The sequence below is a fragment of the Neofelis nebulosa genome, chromosome 8, assembly GCF_028018385.1.
Source record: "Neofelis nebulosa isolate mNeoNeb1 chromosome 8, mNeoNeb1.pri, whole genome shotgun sequence".
NCBI classification, from domain to species: domain Eukaryota; kingdom Metazoa; phylum Chordata; class Mammalia; order Carnivora; family Felidae; genus Neofelis; species Neofelis nebulosa.
The window spans coordinates 9336358-9357226 of NC_080789.1; the positions used below are offsets into that span (position 1 = coordinate 9336358).

Below are 20869 nucleotides of genomic sequence, written 5' to 3' on the forward strand. Positions count from 1 at the left end.
CCCAGGCACTGTGCAAGGCCCTGGGAACACAGGGGACAAGGCAGACGAGGACCCCCACCTCCATGCAGCACACATGGGGGTGAGTAAGGCAAGGGACTGCAATAAACTAGAAATCAACGAGTCAGGTAATAACTTTAGCAAGAGTAGTGCTCCGGGGAAAAAGCAGGGTAAAGGACTGGGAGGCCACATGGCTTCACTGACAAACGGGGGCCAGTGCAGGCCTCACTGAGAAGAGGAGACTTAAGGAAGAGAAAGACTTGAAGACGACAAGAGAGCAGGGGATGAAGGTTCTGGGCAGAAGGAACAGCCGGCGCTCAGGAGGGAGGGATGCGCCCAGATCACACACAGCCTGGGGCCACAGCAGGAAATGTCGCTTTCACGGAAGGGTTCTGATCAGAGGAGGAACATGACCCGACTTGGGTCTGAGGAGGCTCACTCGGGCTGCTCTTTTGAGAACACACTGTTGCCTGAAGAATGGAGCGGGGAGAACAATGAAGAGGCCCCAGCACTGTCCAGGCAAGACAAGAGTGGCTTTCACCAGGGTGGGGGAGAGGGCTGCAGAAAGTGCTCAGATTCTGCTGGATTTGCCAAAGACCTGGATGTGAAGTGTGAGCAAGGGGTCAGGACCTAGAAGGATGGGGTAGTCTTTGACTGGGGTGGGGGCCACCCCTCAACAGCCTTCATGGAGATGGTAAACGGCAGAGCTGGGCTTTGAGACGGGCTGTCTCTGCAGGGTCCTCGCTCTAACCCTCACCTCGGCATCCTGCCCAGCAGATGCAAACATGGAGGCTGAGTGAGGGGCGTGGCCAGCCACACAGCTGGCTAATGGCAGAGTCTGGCTGTTGACCTTGGTTCTCTGGACCCAAATCTCATGTCCTTTCCATAGTATGCTCGGTCTAGAAGCTTCACAGTTTGGATGGGAGTGGAGGTGAGCAATACGTTGGATCTGGGAGTAGGAGCTGGGCTGGGGGGCACTGTCCAGCTCACCGCTCTCCAACCTCTACTCCTGCCTCCTGGCATGTTTGAGTCCCTCTAAGAACTCAGGACTCCAAGGGGCGCCTGGGTGGCGCAGTCGGTTAAGCGTCCGACTTCAGCCAGGTCACGATCTCGCGGTCCGTGAGTTCGAGCCCCGCGTCAGGCTCTGGGCTGATGGCTCGGAGCCTGGAGCCTGTTTCCGATTCTGTGTCTCCCTCTCTCTCTGCCCCTCCCTCGTTCATGCTCTGTCTCTCTCTGTCCCAAAAATAAATAAAAAACGTTGAAAAAAAAATTAAAAAAAAAAAAAAAAAAGAACTCAGGACTCCAAGAGGGGTGTGGTGGTCAGGACCTGTCTGGAGAAACAAGTTTAACTGAGGAAGGACTTGGGGTCTCTAATGGGCTCGCCCATGGCCCTCCAAGGCCCTGGGCACGCAGCTCCCTGAGGACAAAACCCCTGTCTGAGTCCCTCCTCCTACAGAGAATGATCTTAGGCAACTCAGAGGCCACAACTTAGGCCCTTACTCATCTCAGTGAAATTCACCCCATACTTCTCAGGTGCTTGCTGTGTGTCAGGGCTGGCCTCCCTTGAGACCAAGTGCCTCCTGTCCCAGGTCACAACCTGGAGGAACCATCCCGAGCTCTCCCAACCCTCTTCCCGACTCCCTGCATCACCCTCTGGGCTCATAAAGCCACTGTGAACCCGAGCCTCGACTCCCTGATCTACGAAATGGATATAAGCATTCCTGTCCTGCCCACTTTTCTGTTTGTTTGCGGCTTCAGCGACAGAAATTTATTTTCAGTTCTGGAGGCCAGAAGTCTGAGACCAAAGTGTCCGCAGACTTGATTCCTTCCGAAGAGGGAGAATCTGCTTCATGCCTCTCCTCTAGCGTCTGGTGGTTTTGCTGGCCATCTCTGGCGTCCTCAGCTTGTAGAAGCAGGACCCCATCTCTGCCTTCACCGTCCCATGGTATCCTCCCTGTGTGCACGTCTATGTGCACAAATTTCTCCCATCAGGACACCAGTCATATTGGATTAGGGGCCCACTCCACTCTAACAAGACCTCATCTTAATTTGACTAATTACAGCTGTACTGAACCCATTTCTGTCCTGCCCCCTTCAAATGAGACACCAAGTCGGGGAGACCAATCCATAGCCCTGTCCTGTTCGCCACGCTCACCACGCTGGGCTCACCTCCCCTGCCATCTGTCTCCCCGGCGGGACTACCAGCTCCCCGGGGCAGGGAGCTGTACAAAAAGCTCAAACAAAAAGCACCCTGCATCGAGGCCTCCTCAGTGCGTTCACCATCACTTCCGTGCACACAGACTCTGGAACCAGACTGCCTGGTCCAAATCCTGGCTTTGCCATCTCCTATCTGTGCGGCCTTGGGCAAGTTCACAACTTTCCTCCTTTTTCGTCTATAAAGTGAGGGTTCAGTAATACCCCCTGTAAAGCACTTGGCACATAGTGAGTGCTAAATAAACTTTAACTCTTCTTACTCCCATTGCTATGCCCCAGCCTGGCAGAGAGCAGAGAGAACCTTCGGGTAAGGGCATGGCTGGAGCAAAGGCTTGGAGGTGAGCCTCTGGCAAAGCCTGGGCCCTGGTGGGTGCTGTCCTGTCCCAGAGGGGAACGGAGCAGAGCAGGGGCTCAGTAAGTGAAGCCTAGGCTGAACCTGAGCCTGAGAGTGGAGGGGCTGAGAAGCAGCTCCCCACTTCCCGGGATGCTGGGGAAAGGAGGAAGAAAGAACTGTCAGGCTCTCTAGGAGCTTCCCCAGGCTCCCCCCCCCCACCCCCAACCCCATACACACATACTCCATGAGTTGTACCCAGCCCCAGGAGCCTGGGTCTCCTGCATGAAGTTGGCAGGGGATGGGCTGGATGCTTCCTGGTAGCCAGATAATCAGGGACAGGGGAGGCTAAGGCTGATCCTGACCCAGGACGGTGACAGGATCAGCCCAACCTGGGCCTCCTCTTCTTGTGCTGACTTGTGGCTGTAGCCATGCCCCAGAAGGTACCCCTGGGCAGGTTTTCTTCTTTCCCTCCCTCTTCCCACGTCTTCCTTCTCCTCCTTGTGCCCTCTTTCTTTGGGCTCTGCTTAGAAGGTTGATTGGGTGAGGGAGGGAATCAGATGAACTCAAACCCCACAAGCCAGCAACGACCTCAGGGGTCAGGGCTCAGGCTGAGTCCAGTGGGGGCTCTCGGCCAGAGAGAAGACAGGTGCTCCCTGGAGACCACAAGTTACATCTGTGGGCCTTATCAGGCTGGCAGCAGCCTCCTGGGTGCAGACACACCCTGACAACTGTCATCGGGTGATGAGAGGTTCCCATGGAGCTCTCCATGGTCCTGAGCTTGCCTGCGCTGACCAGGGTCCTAGCTCAGCCCTGGGAATGCCCTCTGCCAGCCTCTCACTGGCCCCTGCCAGCCTCCTCTGTGGTTCAGTGGCTCATGTCCTAATGGCCACTTCCCTTGCCCACCACCCCCTGACCCCCTTCCCTGCCTGCCTCATGACACCTGATCCCTGGTGTCCTCAGTTCTGGAACAACCATGGGGCACTCAACTCCTACAACTGGAAGAAGGGACCAGCTGCACTCTATGTCCAGCAGCAGAGAGATCTGACACCTAGTAGGTGTTCAGGACGCTCTGGGAAATGTCCACTGGGGAAATCTTGGAGGTTGCACAGCCCACCTTGTCTCCACTCTTGGGCAAGAACTGGCCCATCTAAAACCCCCGGCCTGGGAGCACCTTTGAATGCAACCTCACGGCCTCTCCAGGAATTAGTCCATCTGCTTGAAAGGGCATCTTGATTTTGCGCTGAAGTCCGCCTCCCTGTGCTCACCTCTACCCTACATTCTAGTCCTACCCCATGTGACCCAAGGGCTCCGCCCATCTCCATGGGGGAGGCAGGAGGTGTATCTTTGCATCAAAGTGCCTAAGGCACAGAGTAGGCACGGCGGTTGTGATGTCATATCTGAACACTGCCTATGACTTTGACAAGTTATCTTACCTCTCCCTGCCTCAGTTCCCCTTCTCTGTAAAACGGAGGTGTAATACTCCCTACCTCATAAGGTTGTTTTGAGAATCAAAGGAGTTAATCCATGCAAAGGACTAGTAACTGTGCCGAAGCATACAGTTAGTGCTCAGTGAGCAGTGGCCTCCATTGTTACTGGAAGTCAGAAAGATTTCACTTGAACCCCAAAGCTGTAATTTCCTGTGTGCTCTTAAGCAAGTTACTTAGCTTCTCCGAGCCTCAGTCTTAGATGAAGAAGGAAGATATCCTCTCCCATGCAGTCCTGCGGGAGATCTGGATGAGCCATGGTGTCCAAGCATCCTGCAAGGAGCCTAGGAACCGGTAGATGCTCTAAAAATGCCTGTCTCTTTTCTTCAGCTTGGCTTTCCTGCCAGACACCCAAATGTAGACGATACAACTGAACATGCCAGGCCTTGCTCCTGGCCAGCTTTGTTAAAGGACTGGGCCAATTGGAAGGCTGCTTACTACTGACTGGCACCCAACTCCCTACAAGGCATTCTCAGTGACTCATCTGGCTTTCAGAACCCAGGGAATGTGGAGCCCACAGAGGTCCAGACTCCTCTCCCAGGGTCGGAAGGGTCCTGGTGTAAGAATATTGGCCACACCCTCACCCGAGGCCCATGCCAAGTGCCCATCTGGCCTCTGCTTGTCCAATTCTTAGCACCACCCATTCCAAGCACGTTGGGCTGCTAGAAACCTTCCTTCTGTTGACCTAAATCAGCTTCCCTGGAGCTGCTGCTACTGCTTCCGGGTCCTTCCTTGGGGTTAAGCAGAGCAAGTCAGCGCCGCAGGGATCAGAAGACTCCGGGACTAAATAAGGGTCCTTCCAATATGAGGTTCCATGATCCCACATAGGGAGACGGGCAGAGGAGGCAGCTACGGAGTACGACAACTTCCGGAGTCCTGGCAAGATGTGAGAAACGGCTGACGCTGTATCTATTTCTTTACCCCTCGTTTTATCCATTCTTCGGCTCATGTCCATCAGGCAAAGCTCCATAAGGTCAAGCCGACACGCGAGGGTCACCCTACAGCCAGCACATCATCCAGGCCACTGGTGAACATTTACCAAGAACTTGTAGTGTGCCGGGCACTGTCACCGCAATGGCTGGAGAAATTGGGGCCCGATTCCTGGGGCCAACCCTGGAGGAAGGTACGTGAGTCTCTTTATAAATGAGGAAATGGATGCTTCAGGAGGTTAAGCTACTCGCTCAGGTACACAAGGCTGGTGGGAATGAAGCAGATGGAAACCAAGATTCCCCAAGCCTCCTGCACCTGCTGACAGGCAGACCTGGGACCCAGTGGGGCTGCAGATTTGGGGATTCTGCCCCAGGCTAAACACAAGTGGCTTGGCTGAGGGAGGGTCTGGTGTATCATGACGCCCAGTCCCCAGGACTTCTACTCCCCGGTCTCTCCAGAGAGAAGTCAGCTTAAAGGGCCAGCCCTGGCCAAGGACCCCATCTGCCCAGCAACTAGAAAGTCCTGGCAAACCTTGTTCACCATGGGGCAGGTGGGAGAGCTGCTGCTCCTATCCACAGATAAGGAAACCAAGGCCCGAAGGAGATGCACAGCTACAATGGGAGCCAGTTTTTGACCAGCCAGATGGGGCACCCAGACCACTCCCCTGGGCACAAAGATCCGGGCCCTACTCTTTCTGCTGGTACAGCTCCAGGGCAGGGGCCCGGCTGAAGGTTCAGCCAATGCCCATGCCCAGGAGCTCTTTCCGTGATGAACCCTCCCCCTCCCCATACTCCACAATGAGCCAGCGTGCCCTGGGCCTCTCTCCTTCCTCCAAACCCCTCCCCTCCAGAACTCCGCCTGGTCCCAGCCCCCTGCCAGCTGCTGGAGAACTTTCCCACGGTGTGGTTAGCATGTGCCTGAGAAAGTTAGTTCCCAAGGCTGGGACCTGCCCTCAGCGACCTGGGGCCTCCTCTTTCCCCACTGGTCGTTGGCCCACCGAGGATATCAGTGTCTGCTCCCCAGAGGCCCATGGGTAGTGAAGATATAGAACATTTCCACCATCCCGGAATGTTCTATTGGATAGCACCGAGGCTAAACAGATCAGTCATCCTCAGGCATCAGCCAATGGGGTGGCTTTGCTCAGAAGCCTGCAGTGGTTCCCAGCCTCCAGCACTGAGGCTCGTGGCTGTTGTGACCCCTGCCTCTTGAGATCTGCCCCTACCTTCCCTCATTCATGTTAACATGGCGGTCACCACTTATCACGTGCTTAAATGATGTGCCAGCTGTCAGCTGGGGGTTTTACACATACTTGACCCTCCCAGCCATCATGGGGGTAGGACTTATTATCCCCGCTTTACCCAGGAAGAAACTGGAGCTCAGAGGGCAAAGCCACCTGCAGAACATTCCTCTGCCCACCTGTACACATCCACTGCTCTGTAGGGCCTGAGAACCACACAGCCTTCCACTTACAGTGGGGGGGTGGGGGTGGAGATGTTGGCCTCATCCCCAGGCCACTGAAGGCTCTGAGTGGGGCAACTCCCTAAGCCTGTGCCTGAGGGTGGCCTATGTCAGCTTCCAGAGCCATCCAAGAGCACACTCTGCGCTGTCCAACACACCCGCCATTAGCCCCATGTGGCTGCCGAGCACTTGAAATTGACTGGGAGTCTGAGGAGCTAATTTACAACGTAACTTAATTTGAATTTTAGTTTAATAGCCGCGTGTGCTAACAGCTACTGCATTGGAGCCCACAGGTTTGGACCAGACTGGGGAGAACAGGGCAGGGAGATGGGATGACAGCACCGGCCCTGTGGGAATGGGGGACTGGCCACAGGAGGGGGCAGCGTGATCGGAGGAGAGGATGCTCATCGGGACAGCTGCGGTGCAGGAGGCGAGGACGCAGCCTGTGGCCTCCGGCCTGGGACACAGGACCAGGGTGGGGAGGGGTAGTGAGCTGCCTTGACAAAGTGACAGAGGGAGTGAGCAGCAGGAGGGTCACGGCCTCACGGGCAAGAGGTGGGCTGGAAAAAAAAAAAAAAAAAAAAAGAGGTGGGCTGGAGGTAGGACCTGGGGAAAGTCTGGGAAGGAGGAAAGGGAGGAAGAGAGCCACAGTGCCTGGGGGTGGAGGGATGGGAGGGAGGGGGCTGGGCCTCATTCTGCCGAGGCGGCTGGAGGCACTGCACGGAGCTGTGGTGTTCAGGTCACAGGGCTGTGGTGAAGATTTCACTTTATTTTTTAAAGCTTATTTATTTTGAGAGAGAGACAGAGAGACAGAGAGACAGAGAGAGCCTGCATATGTGAGTGGGGGAGGGGCAGAGAGCGAGAATCCCGAGCAGGCTCCATGCTGTCCGTGCAGAGCCTGACGTGGGGCTCGAACACACGAACTGATCATGACCTGGGCCAAAATCAAGAGTGGGATGCTTAAATGACTGCACCACCCAGGCGCCCCAGGATTTTAAATACAAGTGCCTGCAGCCCTGCCTGGAAGAGAGACCACCAGGTAGGTGCTTGTGAAACATCTGGTGAGGGGCATGTGATGAACGTCACAGGAGGGAGACTGAGGCATCTGTCTCTGGGAAGCAGACTCTTGGTGGGTGGCTTTGGGGAGGAGAAGATGGGAACAGACACAGACATACACAAACATCGCACGTAAAGGGCGATGTGGGCACTGAGAACAGGTATTCCCAAATCAGGTTCCGTGGAACCTCACGGGGTCCTCCTGGGACCAGAGAATGAGGTGGGGGGGGGGGGGGAGAGGAGAGAGGTAACAAAGCCAGGGACGACCCCCCCCCAAAAAAAAAAACCATCAAAAAGATGCTCTCTCAACTTCTCAATTTCATACATTGGCGTTCCTCGTAAGATTTTGTTTGCGGAAAACTTTTCTACACCAAAAACCGGTCTGAAAACCCCAGCCAGGCAGAGAAGGAACCGTGTGAACCTCAAAGGGCAGAGCACTGATGAATGCCCACCCATGGTGGTGGTGGGCGTGCATTTCAGAAGCCCCACCCACCCTGCCCCGGGGGAGGGGGGGGGGGCTCTGATGGCCTCACACACACAGCCTGGAAAGGAAAGTCACCAATTGGGCCTGGAGGAACAGCCATCCCAGGAGTGGGGAGTGGTCTTGCCCGAGCCCCCTTAGAGGTCCAGGGAGGGAAGGTGGACGGGTCCCAGCAGGAGTGCAGGCACTGTCAGGCCCGGGTAGGAGGAGCAGGTGGCGGCCACCCAAGTATGACCGCCAGCCACTGAGCCAGGGGCCATGTCTCCGCCAACCCCTGCTTCTGCCCCGTCCCAGCAAACCTCAGCAGTGATCGGTCTTGTCCCCTGCCCTGTTCATTCCATTCCCACACTGTGCGTGCTCCAAGTCAGGCTGACCCTGTGTTCCCAGCGCCCAGCACGGGGCCCAGCCCAGACATTCAGTGGATGTTTAGGACAAGCCAGAGAGGTGAGCACTAAGGTACAACAGGGATCTGGCTGTGTCCCTGTCAGCAGGGCCACATCCAGTCACGGGCTTGCCCGGTGAAGAATCAAGGGGCATAGCTACCCTGGTGGGGGCTGGGCCGGGGTGGAGGGAAGGCGCCCTGTGGGAGGACCACAGTCAGTCACGGCGCTTCTGTCCTTCCCTAGGGTCGGTGGAGAGAGCAGATCGGTCCCGGCTTTTGGAGCTGGGGTTGCAGCGGGGCTCGGGATACACAGATGAAGTCCCGCCCCTAGAGCTCAGTCCGGTGGCGGGACAGAGGACGAATGACAAAAACGAACGACAGATGCCAGGTGTCAGGGGGGACCTCCTGAAGACAGGACGTTTCAGCTGAGACCCAAGAAGGAGCCACCTCACAGAGTGGGAACAGCAGGTCAGGCAGAAAGCTGACAAAGGCCTGTGGGTTGGAAACTCCCAGTGCAGTGACAGCAAAGAGGGGGGGGTGGGGTTTGAGTCCTTGAAGAGCATGTGGAGCCCAAGGGGGTGACAAGGACCCCCCGTGCTTGGGGACTGCTTGGACTGAAGCCTGGGCACCCTTTCTCACCCCTCTTGAGTCAGTAATCTGGATGCAGCTAAACCCTCTAACTGGGCAGGGCTGGACAGGTCTGGGGAGCAGTTGGCCCGGAACATTCCTTCCAGAAGATGGCGCCTCCATCATCATCACCTTCATGGCAGCTGGCACGTTCTGAGTGGCCTAGGTGCCTTCCTCCATTGGTCCTCACAGACACCGGGTGGTGAGGAGACAGGCACAGGGGTTGAGGGACCTGCCTGAGACTCACAACCGGGACCAGCAGGACTCACGCCCACTCACCACCTCTGGGGGTCCTCACTCAGGAGGCAAGGTCTAGGCCGCTGCCTTCAGCCTTGCCCCAGAGCAAGGAGCCCTCTCACCTCCACTTTAGCCCCTGGCGGGAGCCCGCAGGCCTGCCATTTGTGAGTCCCCAGCCTCCCTGGTTCCAGCAGGTGACTGGATCTGTTACGAGAGCGCTGGGCCCAGGAGAGCCGCATCGCCAAAATCCTTTCTGTCTGAGGCTCCCCTCCACCTGGGGCCCCCCCAGGGCAGCGCTCTGGCTGCAGAACAGTGACGTAAAACCACAAAGCCCAGGGGTTCACAAAGCCCAGGGTTTCCTGAAAGGCCGCAGGAGCCCCAGGGCCCCTTCCCTCTCCCCACCTGGTGACAGCAGAAACAGATCACCCTGGGCAGGGTCCGGTGTAGGGATCTCCAGTACCCTTCTGGTGCTCTAAACAGTCAGGAGACCTCCTTGGTGAGGCGTGGACTTCAGAAGGTTCTAGGGGGCCTGAAGTCCCTCAGAGAACCCGGCTCATGCCTGTACAGCAGACCCCCCCTAAGACTCACTATGTTTTCCCTAGTCCTGCTGGCCTGGAACTTCTGGAATTCTCAATCATCTTGGGAGGGTCCCATACCAGCCGCACCCATACTCCGGGGGTTTCTGTCTACTTGCTGTTTGCCCGACCCCTCAGCGGCCTGTCACCACACGGGGGTGGGGGGGGTGGGGGGGGGCATGCCTGAGGCCCGTCCCCGCGCTGCCCTCTGGCAGAATGCTAACTGCTTCAGCTCCCTTCTCGAATTCCATCCCTATATCAGCTCCTTGGCTGTTACAGACAGGAAACAGGTTCGGAGGGTCTGAGTGACCAGCCTGGCTGGCCCTGTGAGTGGCAGCAGTGTGTCTGACCCAACCCTAGGGCCTCCTGCTCCCCACCATGCCACCCTGCCTCGGTACCCGCCTGGCCTCTCCCTGCCAGGGCCCATCTTGCCCTCCCCTGACCCAGTACCTGCCTCAGGTCCCCGAGGTGGCACACCACAGGTGAGGCACAGTGTCCCGCTCCAGCTGCCACAACCCGTGCCGGGCCACTGTGGCTCGATGACAGCGGTTTCCTCGCTGGAGGCTGTCTCCTGCCCCCAGGCTGAGCACAAGTGGCAGTTAGGTGGCCATGTCCCGGAGACAGCCAAACTTGGCCCGGCCTCAGCTCTGGCCTTCACCTGGGCAGGTTTCCCGGCCCCACCTCTCCCCAGCTGGGTCACCTCGCTCAGGGCTCCAGTCCCCTCATCTGTACCAGGTAGAAACAGGTGGCCCAGTGGCAGTGAGGGCAGCCCCACCCCGCTGGAGCTGCTCTAAAGTGCCGGGTGCCGGGGCACATGGGTGCCGGGACGTGGGCACGCTCTCAGTTTCCACCTTACTTACAGGGTGAGGGGCCTGGTAAACCACATGCCTGTCTCCTCTTGGAGCCTCGCCTGCTCCCTCTGGGTGGCAGGTCACCCTGAAGGGTTCCCATACTCCCAAGGCACTGCTGGGCATTTTTGGTAGGGCACTGATGGGCAGTGGAAGAGTGGGGTACAGGTGGAAAAGGTTGGAAGTGCTCTCTACCGGGGGGAACCCGGTGTCTCAAACCCAGTGTGGGCGTCGGGGGGCCAGAAGCGGAGCCTGAATCCTGACTGTCCCCCAGAAGCCCTGCACCGTTCACCTGCGAGTGGGCTCAGTACTCAACAGCCCGTGGCCCGGATGAGACACTGGGGGCCCAGAGGAGACCAACTGTCCAGCCTGGCCCCGGGCCCAAGTCCAGCGTTGCAAGGCGTTCATTCCTGGCGGTGGGGATGACCCTCTCCGGGCTCCTTCTGAAGAGGGTGAAGACAGAAATCAGAGCCTGGCCGAGAAGAGCTCTGGGGGACTCCTCCTCCTTCACACCCAGCTTAGCCCTCGCCTCCCCTGGGGAGCTGCCCTCAAGCCCAGCAAACTCAGAAGCCCGCCATCAGCCTGCAGAGAAACGTCCCGTCGGCCGGCCGTGCGGGCTGAGAGGGCCTGAGTCCCGCTCTCGGTGCCTGACAGTGAACGTCAGCTGAGAGGGTGCCAGTGTGGGAGGACCGCCCTGTCATCTCCGAGGTGCGGGCTGGCTGGGTGGGGCAGGGGTGGGTCCTGGGTGCCAGGAGGGGGAAGGAATGAGAAAAAGAGAAGCGCAGGGTCCAGCCAGGGTGAGGCCAAGGAAGCGGGGGGGCGGGGGAGGGGGCACGAGCCTGTAACGACTCATTGGGCAGATCATTAACACGCACAGAGCAGCCAATTAGAGGAAAGTCAAAAACCCAGCTTCTTCTAATCCCTGAACAGAATATGGTGCCAGTCCTTCCCCAAGGTTCACTGACCCAGACCCCACGCAGGCTCATTGCTCACACCCCTGTGGGGCCTGCTGAGGCTCCTGTACTTCTGCCTTGCGGCTCCCTGCCCAGCCCCTGGCCTCTCAGCCTCCGAGACCCAAATAACCCACCCACTGGGGGAGAGCAGACAAGCCCGGGAGGCAGGGGCGGTGAGCGGCTCTGCCCGCCTCCTCCCCTGCCACGTCTGTGGATTGGCAATCACCATGAGAAAAGTGAGGCCCGCGAGGCTGGGGCTGAGCTGCCGACCTCCCCGAGAAAGGAAACTCCTTCGAGGGCCCGGAGATGCTGTTCAAGAGTCCCCAGCCCCACCTCTCATGGCACCACAATGGGCAGCAACTCCCTGGAATCTGGACTCAAATCCTGCCTGTGCCCCCGCCCCATGTGATCTTGGGCAGGTGGCTTAATATCCCTAGGCCTCCGAGTCCCCATCTGCACTGTGGGACCATCCCAGCCCCTCACCCGATGACGAATGACTTAACAGGGTCACATCCAAAGAGCCTCAGCACCGACCAGTCCTCTGAGCTCCTCCTGAGCTGAAAGGTTTACCCTGTGCCACCCAACCATGGCCTCACCATGTGCCTGGTGTCATGGGCAAGGCCCGCTGGAGTGTCCTTCCAAAATGCACCTGGAACCCAGCCCCACTCCTCCTCCTCACTGGCCTCCCTCCTGCCCCCTTTTTTCTCCGTCTTGAAATTATTTTTGAACAAGGGGCCCTACATTTTCTTTTCATTATTTTCTTTTTATTTTTTTTAATGTTTATTTTTGAGAGAGAGAGAGAGACTGAGCGTGAGCAGGGGAGGGGCAGAGAGAGAGAGGGAAACGCGCAATCCGAAGCAGGCTCCAGGCTCTGAGCTGTCAGCACAGAGCCCGACGCGGGGCTCAAACTCACGAACTTGGAGATCGTGACCTGAGCCGAAGTGGTCAACCAAGTGAGCCACCCAGTGCCCCTATTTTCTTTTATTTGAGAGAGAGAGAGAGAGAGAGAGAGAGAGAGAGAGATCATGCAAGAGTGGGGGAGGGGGCAGAGGGAGAGAGAGAAGAGAATCTTAAGCAAGCTTCAGGCTCGATGCAGAGCCAGACGCAAGGCTCAATCCCGTAACCTTGGACTCCCGACCTGAGCAGAAATCAAGAGTCGCAGGCTTAACTCACTGAGCCACCCCGGCGCCCCTCGGGGCCCCACATTTTCATTTGGCACTGGGCCCCACAAATTCTGTCACTGCAAAGTCCCCACCAGGCCATGTCCCCCCTCCCCGCACCCCACTCAACCTCCTCCCACAAGACCCTCCCCCCGACCCCACCCGCACACCGGTCTCGCTCAGAATGAAATCCAAACTCCTCTCTGGGCCCACAGGCCCCGCCAGTCTGGTCCCCGAATCTTTGCTGCCCTCGCCTCCCTCGTCCACTCGGCTCCAGTCACAGTCCCCACCTTTCCGTCTCAGGGTCCTCCCACTGGATGCTCCTCGGCCTGGAATGTGGCTGCCTGCTCAGAGGGGCCCTCCTGGCCCTCCAGCTAGAGCGGCTGTCCCCTGCCCAGGTCGTCTGCTCCCCGGCACTCACAGCGGAAGCTAGCCGTCTCCTTGTTTACGTGTTCGTGGCCTGTCTCCCCCACCCACACCCCGGGGCTCAGAATGTCAACAGGAGAGCAGGGTCATCATAAGCCTGTAAGCCTCGGTCACCGGTCACGGCCGCTCCCCACCCCCTAGGACAAAGCCTGGCCCCGAGCAGACGCTCCATAAACAACTGGTGCGCGACGGACCTTGCCTGGGAAGTGATGACAGACTCTGAGTGACAAGTACCGTCTAGTGTGGGGCGGCAGGCCGGGCCAGTGCAAGCCCATACCCGGCAGGGTGTTCTCCCCTGATCCCAGGCCCAGAGAACCCCCCCCGCCCCCCGCCCCCCCACCTGGATCCTCAGTGCCGCTGAGATCAGCACAGGGTGTCGGGCAGTGCCAGCCCCTCCCACCAGGCTCCCCCCTCCCCCAGGGGGACAATGTACAAAGGGCCACTTCAGCACGGAGCTGCGTCTCTAGCCCACAGGCCTGAGGTGGGGGAGGGGAGGGGAGGGCGTGCCCCAGCCCTCCGCTGTCCTCATGGAGCCTGCTCTAGCACAGGGCCAGGAGGGTGACAGATTCAAGCTGTAGCGTGGAGAGGCTTTGTTCCAAGAGCTGCGCCTTGAGGCGTGGGGGAGATGCCCTTGCACAGCGCGGGGATGAGACACATCAATGCACGGGGTCGGCGTGCCCGGGCAGAGGGCGGTCCCCGTGGACCCAGGCAGCAGGAATGGAGTGGCGCTCCCCCACGTGGACAGGGCACAGTTGCGAGGTGCAGCCGGGCACTCAAGAGGCTAAAGTGCCCGCGGGGTTAAGTGAGAGAGAGGAGCAGACCCGGCGGCGGCGTCCGGGTCAGGCTGGAGGGCAGAGGCCTGGGCTCAGAGTCGGCTCCCATCCTGCCTGGGACCCTCCGCCGCAAAACCAGGCACAAAGAACTCGCTCAAATAGTGGTTCCGGAAACCTGAGCTGATAACCCGAGATGTGACCATCCACCCAGTCTCCCAGGCCAGGAGCCCGGCAGTCATCCTGAATCTGGCTTCTCGCTGACCTCGCGCTTCCCATCGCCAGGCCCGTCTCTTCCACGCCCCGGTACTTGTCGTCCCGCCCGGCCCCCTGTGCCACTGTCCCACGCTACCTGTGCCACCATCCACGCTCACCTGGACAACAGCAGCAGCCTTGCCAGGGAAGGGGCTCCTGGCTTGCGCCCCACGAGCCAAGCAAAAGCCACATCCGATGCTTGGAACACCTGCCCCCGGGATAAAGTCCAAATCCTCTAGGAGGCTCCAAGTTTCTGTGTAATCTTTCACTCCCTGCCCAGGTAGGCTCAGCTGAACTGCACTTCCCCCAGGCTGAGGAAGGACTGAGCTGCCTCACCCCTGGCCTGCCCCCCAGGGCTCCTCACTCGACACTGGGTGGTGCTGCCCAACTCTCCTGGGGCCCCAGCACAGAGCCTGATGCAAAGGAGGTGCTGACCTTGGCCTGTTGAATGAATAAACGACAGCCCCCCCTCCCCCCCGCTCCGCCCCCAAATCCACACACCCGCACCTTCAGTCAGTGCTGCTGGGCTCTCAGAACTGGTCTGGGGTTTGGAAAAGTCTAGTCCTGCCTGGGCAAGGCACACCCCAACGAGGTGGCTTATGTACATGAACTCGACGGGTCCCCTGCAATGGGAGGCAAGCGGTGGAGAGCGGAGACACGGGGAGACACGGGGAAGGACTCCGGCCTCCAAAGCGCTCTGAGCAGGATGGCCGATGGTCCGGAGGAGACGCGGCAAGGAAGAAGGGGAAACAGGAAGTGATCTCGGTTCACCCCTGGGTGCTCAGTGCCTGGCACCATGCCCGGCTGCTGCTGGCTCAAAGGATGGGCTGGAACCCTGGCTCTGCCCCCCGCCCCCAACTCTGGAATCCTACTCTCTCGGAGGCAGAAAAGCGGGGGCTGGTAACGCCGCCTCACAGGGATCTGGGGAAGTGACGAGGCTGCTCCTGGCCCAGAACCTACAGCTCCAGCTCTCTGGGAGCCCGAGCAAGGTCGTCCACCTCCTTCAGGAGAGGTGGCCTGGAGCAGGTGCACCTGGGGAGCCTCTGTGGAGCTGGAACAATGAGCCCTTTTCTTTTTCCTTCCCAATCCACCTCTGCCCACCCCTGCCTTCAAGGGGCCGCAGCACCCTCGGCTCAGGACCCGACCGTCTCCACCGGGGGACACTCAAGAAGCCCTCACCAAATGGCACAGGGCACCATGCAGGGCTTTAGGCAGCAGGCCCCTGCTCCTTCATATGGAGCCACCAGTCTGTTCTTGCTCCTCTGATTAGTCAGTCTTTTCCCCCTGCTAGATCCCGAGAGCATTCCGGAAAAGGGCCGCAAGTGTCCAAATGTCTCTCTGAGGATGAGAAAGAAGAGAAAGGAACAGCAGTGACCAGACCATCACCACAAGGGGCCAGAGTCATTCAGGAGTCAGGTGGCCAGGGTCCAGGCCTTAGCCATGCCACTAGCTTCCCGGGAGAGCCTGAGCACCAGGTGAAGTGCTCCATCTTGTCTGACCGTCACGTGGCCATTTCACAGATGGGGAAACTGAGGTTTGGAGAGGGGACAGGACGCGCCCGAGGTCAGGCAGCAGCGAGCTGTGGGGAGGGCCTGGCTCAGCAGAGACCACGTGCGTGCCACTGCAGCTCACCAATGCTCAAGACGTCCCCGTTCCTGCCGGACCTCAGTTTCCCCCACTGACCACCGGGGACACAGACTGGATCTTCCAGCTTCCGGCTGACTTGAGTGTTTCAGGTTCTGGAAGGTCCACATTCTAGGTCTGCTGCTCCATCTTCCTCCTCTAAGTTCCATGATCCCGCTTCTCTGGTCTGGATCACGGGGTTCTACTTTCCAGGTGCCGTGTTCTCGTGCCTGGTCCCCAAGTTCGCCTCTCAGAAAGGTCTGCAGCCCAGGCAGGTTCTCCAGCCCACATGCTTCATTTTCATTCCCTGTATTCTCTCCCAGCCCCCCGCAGTCGGGGCCCACAGGTCACCACCCAGAGCTCCAGTTCCGTCGGCCCTCGGGGCTGCTTTAGGGCATTAAAATGGGCGGGGAGGGCCGTCCCAGGCCCTGGGTCGCTGGGCTGAAGGGGATGCTGGAGATCATCCTCACAGCTGGGCAGGAACACCCTTCCCCACTCTTCCCCGTGTCTCCAGGACCACGTTTCTGACCACCCCCAGCCCTGCCGGCCTCTGCCCCCACCAGTCCGCACTGCGACAGCCCCCGAGACGGCACTTCCCGAGGACAGAGACCTTGGGTCATGTTTCTTTGGGGTCAGAGCCTGGTACTTCCTTACTGGGTGTCTGTTAAACACTTGCAGAATGAATTAACCAGGTGTGCCCGGGGTCCCGGCAGGATTACACATTGTCACAGCCTCAAAGACCAGAGTTCACATATGACGGAGACGCTCACGCTGTGTGTGCGTGCAGGTGATGTGCACAAAACATGTGCTCAAAAACACAGACACGTCACACCCTAAAATCAGCAGATCTGTGCCCCTGGCACCTAGCCTGGGCCCTGGCACTTGCTGAGTAACAGCTGACCGAATGAATGGGTGCTCTGTACTAGGTACATGGGGGAGACGGAGATCGCCCAGGATCAAGGCTCAGCTGTGATTCCAAAGACCATTTCCACGAGGTCGAACTTGACTACATTGTAGGAGGACCCCGTGGAAGGGCACTTCGGGGCCGGAGTCAGTAAGGAAGGCAGTCAACGGTGCTACGCACCCAACTGGGCACCCGGATGGAGGTGAAGCAAACAGCCTAGGGTCACCTCTGGCTGGGAGGGGCGGAGGGCAGCCTGGGGTGGGGTGGGGTGGCTCTCCAGGTGGAGATGGGAAGGCGAGGGCCCCGAGGCCTAACCCACACGACAAGACGGACATCAGAGGCTTGAACGGAATTCTGGGTGTGCTGCATCCCAGTAGCCCCAGGTCTGGACTCTCGCTGACCCAATTTCCAAGAAAGAGAGACGCACAGGCTGAGCTGTCTGCTACAGGCACACCTGTTCTGGAGGATGTGCCTGGGGCCAGGGTCCCTCTGGAAGCCACTCACACATGGTGACCCCAGAGTCTCATGAATGGGGAGCTGGCTGTTCTCAGGGCACCTTTTCTTGGACTTCTCTCCTTTACATGGTAACTTCATTTTTCTGGTTATAAAGGTTTCACCTACAACCTAGGAAATGTGAAAATCCCAGCAAAAGAAGGGTAATATCACCCACCATCCCCGGGGCTAACATTTTGGCCTAAGTTCTCACAGGCTCTTTTTCCTGCGTACCTTTTTGCAAGTTTGCTCTCCTGGGCTTCTTCCCATCCCCCGCCAGACCTGACCTGGATCCTGCAGAGAAATGCTCCAGCTGGGGACCGGAGTGGGGGAGGGGTACGGCCACATAGCCCTGGGCTCTCCTCCTACAAGCCACAAAGGGACGACCAACCACTCTCCAGGGTGCTCTAGGTCAGTCCCAAGCACCTCGGGCCTCGACGTCCCCTCTGTGAAATGGGCATGTTTGGCTAGCTATCTGGCCTCAAGGCTCCCCAGCCTGGTCTCCTCTCTGGGCTGCGGGGACAGTCACCTGAACTGGGCTGCACCTTACAGCTGCTTTCCCTGTCCACTCCACTGGCGTCTCCGACCAGGCCCTGGATTATAACCAGGCCCTCAAGGTTCTCAGCATCCTGTGGAGCAGCCAGATGGAAATCCTGGCAGGGCGGATCAGCCTGGCCCTTGGGGTGGGAGTCAGGCTGGGCTTCCTGGAGGGGTCTCAAAGGATGAGCCAGCACCTGCCAGGAGAGGAGGGGAAGGCCACTGCAGACAGAGGGATAGCATCTGCAAAGGCCCTGGGGGTGTGGGGGGGATGCCAGCACCTGGATTTCTAGTCTGGGTGGGGTGCTGGTGCATTTCGCCCTCCCCACATGCCAGTACCTGGAGGCAGACCACAGAGTCTGTTACATCCCCCCCTGGTGGCTGCAGGACCACTGCCCGTACTCAGGTATGGCCCCGAACATCTGTGACAGCAGTAACACGCCAGGTCCCGCAGCAGTCCTGGACACCGCTGAGAGGCGGTTTGCCTGGGGGCCCTTTGGGGCCAGGCTCTGTAGTTTCATGGCTGTGACAGAGGTCATCCCGCACAGACAGAATCCCCCTGCCCCATTCCCTGGACCTCTCGGCCATGGTGGAGCCTCACACCCTCTGCTCTAGTCCTTATGGCAGGTATGACCTTGGACCCGTCACCCACACCCTGTGGGCCTTGGCTCAAAGACTGAAGACTGATCCGGGCTGTTCCAAGGTCCAGGTGGGACCAGAGCTGGCTCTGCCTGAAATGACCACAGGGGTTCCCAAACACCTACTATGTGCCAGAGCCCCCAACACTGCCTCTTTGTTTCTCTCTCCCGCCAGCCCGGAGGCGGGATCTCTTCCCACCACTGCCCCTCACAGACACAGAAGGCCCCTGGATGCAGGTTTTCTGACCCCGGGATGTGGGCATAGGTGAAAACGTAGAGCCAAACCTCCAAGCCACAGCTAGAACCAACTCAGATGATGTGTTACCGCTTCATAAACTGTAGAGTGCAGACTCATTTATTTTTTTTCGCACAACGGGCAAGGCTCCGTCCTGCAGGACCCCCTCCCAGCTGTGTGACCCCACCAAGTCACCTGTCTAGGGCTCAGTTTCCATTGAACGAAATAAGGATTACATCAGCACCCCCCTCCCAGGGCTCCTGAGATACTGAAATGAAATCGAGCAAGAAAGCACCAGCCCCTCACTCCCATCCGAGCCATAAATGAGTTCGGACCATTAATATTCACGGTCCTCAGAGATGGCTGGGAAGGCGCCTTCTCAATCTTTCACCTAAACCCGCCAATCTGCACTGCTTCCGGAAGTGGCCCTCACCCCGTCACACGACAGGTCACCATTCAACAAGCAGTTAAGAAACAGTCATCAAATGCCTTTTCCATGTTAGGCAAGGTGCCAGCCCCAGAGAGTGCCTGTGCACCCAGCCTGGAAGCGTCACCTGTCATCGGCAGCCCTCCCTTGTTCCCCCTTCCCCGGCCACCATCACTCACCCACCACGATTCACCCAGGCTGTGTGCCAGGCCCGGGCTAGCAAGAGTAGGGCCACGAGCGACTGGTCCAGAGTATTACACAAGCTCTGTGGGTTCTGTGGCCAGCTGGGACCTGTTTCCAGAAGGAAACAGCAGCAGCAGGTGCCTGGATAAAGGCAAAATGGGGTGTGGGGGGTCAGTGTGGTGTGTGTGCAGAGCTGGGTTAGGGTAGCAGGGGGCAGAGGCTGGGAGCACAAGCGGGGGCAGGGTCATAGGGATCTGGGTTAAGGGCAAGGGAGTCTCTTAAAGCAGCCTGGACTCCACTGGGCCGGGCAGTGGTTCTGGGAGTCCGCAGGCCTCTCTATCCCCAGGACAAAATTTTAAAAATTGGGTTTCCAGCCCCCTCTCCCGCAGTGGGATTCTGACTCAGCGGGGTGTGGCGGGGCCCGGGAAATCTGTATTTTCCCCAAGCCGCCCAGGTGAGGCTACACGAGGCTTCCAGAGACAGTGCCCCAGGACTATGGGAAAGAAGGAAGTGGCAATCAGGGCCACAAGGAGGGTGGCCTGGAGGCCAGGACACCAGTGACGTGGCTGTCTCGGGCGTCCAGGCTTCAGAGACCGTTCCCTTCTGAGTGACTGAGGGGCCTATCCGAGGGGCCCCATCGGGCTCTGGGGGTCCTATAGGCTGGATACAATCCCAGCCCTGCCACTTCCTGGCCCTGAGCCCCAGGCACCCTCAAACTGCCAAATGGGGATAATAATAGTACCTACTTCGAGGGAAGTTAGCAGGCGTCGCTGGGATAATGCAGACAAAGTGCTTGGCCCAGCGCCCGGCACATAGTAAGTGCTCGATAAATAGCAGCAAATTATTATGACTCAGAGGTCGAGGTGGGGTAGAACAGCCTGGGAAGTCATCCATTATGGGTCTCTGTCAACCAGAATCCTGGAGACTGCCTCTGGCCACCCTCCCTCGCTCAGACCCCCATCGGGGCTGCTGCTTCTGGGAAGTTCTCAGCCTGCCAGGAGAGGGCAACGGGAGGGCAGACCCGGAGGAGGCCCCAGTGTCAGCGCAGACTCTGGCCTCCTGCCTTGGCCCTCACCCTGCCCCTCCCAGGGGATTCCTACTTCGGTGGGAACCAAAGTCTAGAGCCAAACAGGCTCTAAATTCATAAAGCCACGGAGTAATTAGGTGTGTGAATGATTCTTATTTCCAACTTTATTTTTCTAGATAAAACGAAAATAAGTGGGCCAACAGGGGAATTTCCACTTGGGACGGTGCGAGAAAAAGTATTTTGGGACCCCGTTAACTTCCTGGGTCACAGGCAGGGCTGTGGGCCCATGTCAGCCCTACTCTAGACCACAGGAGGGTGGTCCACTACCCTTCTACCATGCCTGCTTTCGGCCCCGCCCACAGCCTCACTTCCCCTTCTGGCAGGTGTGGCTAAGCACGGTCCCTGTGACCATCCCTCCATGGTGTGAGGCTGCCCTCTGGAGGGTCAGTCTCCTCCCACAGGGATGGAAAGGGAGGAGGAAGGGGTAAAAGAACAGGGATGCTCCCCGGGGCTGAAAGTCATTCACTCACTCACTCACTCATTCATTCATTCCTTCATTCGAGCTCCTGTAAGATAGGGAACTCATGGCCTAGTGGAACATGCCACAGAAAACAAG

At 58.5% G+C, this 20869-nt stretch overlaps 1 protein-coding gene across 4 annotated transcripts in view; it reads right to left on the minus strand.

Annotated features, from left to right (window-relative positions):
- MGAT3 (beta-1,4-mannosyl-glycoprotein 4-beta-N-acetylglucosaminyltransferase) overlaps positions 1–20869 on the minus strand; it is a 56205-nt gene that overhangs the window by 7967 nt on the left and 27369 nt on the right. The window contains exon 1 of one of the 4 annotated variants that reach the window (XM_058741233.1): positions 14307–14587. The exons of 2 other annotated variants lie outside the window; for them this stretch is intronic. The gene's annotated coding sequence lies outside the window, so the exon portion shown is untranslated. Of the gene's footprint in view, positions 1–13026; positions 13433–14306; positions 14588–20869 lie in introns of those variants that run through there. One more of the 4 variants, XM_058741232.1, reaches the window with a different exon arrangement.